We start from the raw sequence: 4,252 nt of genomic DNA on the forward strand, positions 1-4,252 counted from the left end.
TCCAAACTCCACGGGAAACAGAGACGAAGACCTGTCGGACCGAAACGTGTTGGCTTTGTCGTCGTCGTAGTCGTCGGCGAGGAACTGCGGGGGAAGCCAAAACTCAGCGTCGTCCAAGCTCTCAGCAGCCATAAGTTCGTTTCGGCAAGAAGACAAGGCAAAAGCGAAATTTGAAGAGTGGGTTTTGCTGCTCAGTTAAGACAATAGCAAAGCAAAAGAAAATAAAAACCCTTTGGGCCCTCTCTCTCTCTCTCTCTCTGTTGCAGTGGAGTGTGTAGTCTTGCGCGTCCCAGCAACAACAGAAACACAGAGAGAGAAGGGTAAGGAAAATGAACCAAAACCAAAACCGGAAAAAGGGATTTTAAAAGGAGTGTTTAACAAGAGAAACTGGACTCAGAAATTGGGTTTGTTTTGAGGTATTAATTAGAGAGAGAGAGAGAGAGAGAGAATTTATTTGTAAGAGAGTTGGGAGAAAGCGAGAGATGGTGGGAGGGAGAGAAGCAGAAGAGTCCATCACGCGATTAAAAAAGGAGGTGAAGGGACGCGCGTGAGGTGAAGAAAGTGGGGCCCAGAAAGAGTTGTAACCAGGTAAGAATGAATAGAGAAAGGGGGACCCAATTGAGGGACTTGGGTTTACGGGGAAGGCTTTTGAATTTGGTTTTCGTTGCTTTTGGTGAGGGTGACCAGAAAATTAATCTTGTTTTTATTTTTTATATTTTTTAAAAAAATAAAAAATAAAAATATTTTTAAAATAATGTTTGATACAATAAAAATAAAAAATAAAAATGAAAATAATTTTTTGATTTAATATAAAATAATAAATAAATAAATAACGACTTTTAATCATTTTTTATTTTTTATTTTCGTTTTCTCATCTCTCGAGCAGAACAGAGAGAGATATTAATGGGTTTTCCTATACTTAAAATAATCTCTTGATAAAACTACCAAACGCATTTTTAAAAATAATTTCTGTCTGAGATTGAAAACGTTTTTATTTTCATTTTCATACAAAAAATAAAATCATTTTGAAATGAGTTCTAAACGCGCCCAAAATCTTTACAAAATTTACTCGTTTAGTTTATTGATTTGAGTTTTTAATTTGAGTTGAGATATAATTTTATGTGAGAATTTTTTACTGTAATATCTTTACAAAATTACTCGTTTAGTTTGTTAATTTGAGTTCTTAATTCAAGTTAAGATGTAACTTCGTATAAGAGCTTTTTATTATAATAAAAAAATTAGATATAACTGTTTTTAATAATTTTTTATTATATCAAAAAATTCGAAACTCGTAGGATGATTGCTTTTGGTGAGGTGTGACCTGTGAGTGGGAGTGTGGGACTGTGGAGGGGGTTTGCTTATAGATCTAACTATGATATGATATGATTATGATTCATATGATCATGAATATGATCCATTCTCTCTCTCTCTCTCTCTCTCACCCATCGCTTTCTGATATGTTTTCTCGCCTTATTTCTCTCTTCTGTTTCTATGGCACTAACTTAGGGCAGTGGGGTGGCCCACTCTCTTACCACGTTCGCTTAGCTGTTGGGGCATTTCAAGCCACTACAATACACTACACACCAGTCAGTTTGACCAGGAAAAAAAGATACACAACACATTTTTTTTTTAAATTATTATTTGTATACACACGGTCTCGTTTATTTCGTTGATTTAAATTTAATATCCAAAATTTATTACAGTAAAAAGCTCTCATAAATAATCACATCTAATTTTTTTATTACAGTAAAAAGCTCTCATATAAAATCACATCTCAACTCGAATTAAAAACTCAAATCAGTGAACTAAATGAGCCTTTTTGTATATACATATGCATATTTTCTAAGGGTTATGGTCCTTATAGAAACCCAAAAAGAGAAAGGGACAAATTCTAATAACGGGAATAATACGAGACCTGAAAACATCGTATGCAAATAAATGTAGGAATTATTTACATCTCCTAGTTCTTATTCTCTTGTAATTTTTTTCTTAGGCCAAAATATATTGATAGTCATGAAAAATAATTAATATCAAAGTTGGGCTTGCAAATTGATAAAGATTTGATAGTTAAAAAATGTGTTTTGATATCGGTGGGTACTATTTTTATGGCTCTTATCAAAAAACTTTATAGAATAAAAAATTTTCAAGCAATCCATTTCCTGCAAAAGGCCTGTGGTAAACTAGTAAGATCAGTGCTCAGCAAAAAAAAAAAAAAAAACAAAAAACAAAAAAACAAAAAATTAAGATCAGTGCCAAATTGTGGCAGAGTATGTCTTATGTTTAAAAAGATTACGTTCATTTCACTAATTTGAGTTTATAATTTAAGTTTTGTTATTATTACAGTAAAAAGTTTTTCACATAAAGTCGCATCTCAACTCGAATCAGCGAACTAAATGTGTCTTAATATTTAAAAAAATCAGCCATTTACCTTATAAACTGGCTTTTTGACCGTGCCTATTTTTGTGAAACATCTGTTTTACTCTTCGAGAATAATGGTATCCAATAACAGACGTTATTTTCTTTGATTTATGAAAGTCACCATTAATATTTACTCTTTCTTTTGTCCGATTGGATGCGTGTTTATTAAAGTTTTGCTGATTCGAGTTTAGAATTCAAGTTTTACTACAATAAAAAGTTATCAGAAACAGTCATATCTAACTTTTTTACTACAGTAAAAAGCTCTCATACAACATCACATATCAACTCGAATTAGCGAACCGAACGGGCCCATTTTTAATATGAAAGTAAGCCCTACACTGTTTAAAAAAAAAAAAAAAAAACCTGTTCTTTTGAAAGGGCTAAGATTTTGTTTGTCGCTGTTGATTAATCAAGGCTTATGTTTAAGTTATAATATTCCCATTTGGGATTAGGAATTCCGCTCTTCTTTTCGTGGTTTATCAATAAAGAAATCAATCTTGTTTTTATTTGATCAATCTGATCTCAAAAGTAATATGTGTTTTGTTTTGTTTTTTTTTCTTTTCTTTTTTGCAAGGAGGGTCGACATACGCCCCCACTTTCTATCCTAATGTTCCATTTTGTTGGATAATGCCTTTTGTAACTGAATATTTTATGGCATAAACATTTTTTTATGGCCTAAATAGTTCGTGCTTACAAATACTCGATTTATGTAATATTATTAATGAATTAATTAAAGGGGGGGTGGTCATCAGAGACAGTGAGAATCAACGATTTGATGTTAGAAATGAATCTTTGTTAGGTTTTCAAAATTAACGCTTTGACAGCGTAATCAAATCTAGCATTATCATTTTCTCACACACAATTGGTGACGAATATATTGCGTATTTAATGATATCGATGATTTGGATACACGTTTATAGTTCATAAAGAAACTGTGATTATATGCAAATATATAGTTTATATATATATATATATCCTTTTTTAGTAGATTATACAAATAAAATAAAGCGATATTTCTGTCTATGACCTTAGTGTGAAAGAAAATAAATTTTTTTTTTTAATAGACATTGTCGTACAAACATGGAAAAAGCATAACAATTGCCTCTGGTAGAAACTAGAAAGTGCTTAGCATTTTTTTTATTTTTAAATCACAATAGTACCCCTACCCTACATTTTAAAAAAAAAAAAATATTGATACGTTACGTTTTTAAATATCATTAGAAAATTAAAAAAAATAAACAAAAACACATAAAAATTAAACCATGATTTGAATCATGGTTCATGGTTCGCTACAGTGTTTTCTCTCACAAAAAATACACGTAAATTGAAAATAATTCTAATCACATGATTTTAATCCATGAACCAAACGTACTACAAACAATTCACAAACCTCGCCCCAAACCTGCTCGTGCAATAATTCCATTCGAAAACTCTTCTCCTTCGTATGTCTCTAATCGGATATTTTTATTCTTACAATTTGTGAGTTAAATTGCTCTACAGTTATGGGTTCTCAACTGTTTTTCATATGTGGGAATTACGTGTGATTTTTTTTTTCCCTAGCTGCAATCGTATTTTGTAGAATTTGTTGTTTTGGTGCAATGGTTGTTGGGAAATAGGAGACTGTAAATATTTTTCGTCTAGATTTTATATTTCTTTTATTTTTTTATTATGCTACTATTAAAATATTATTAAAGTACCAAGAACCAAAAAAAACGTTTGCAAAAAACACAGAATGCTTCATTCCTTTTTTTTCCCCTAAACATGAGAATGAAAAAGGTTGAGCATTGGCGGAAGAGAAAAGCGGGTTACTATAAATTATTTTGCAGAAATATGG

Source organism: Morus notabilis, unplaced genomic scaffold (assembly GCF_000414095.1).
Source record: "Morus notabilis unplaced genomic scaffold, ASM41409v2 Scaffold5, whole genome shotgun sequence".
Classification (NCBI taxonomy): Eukaryota; Viridiplantae; Streptophyta; class Magnoliopsida; order Rosales; family Moraceae; genus Morus; species Morus notabilis.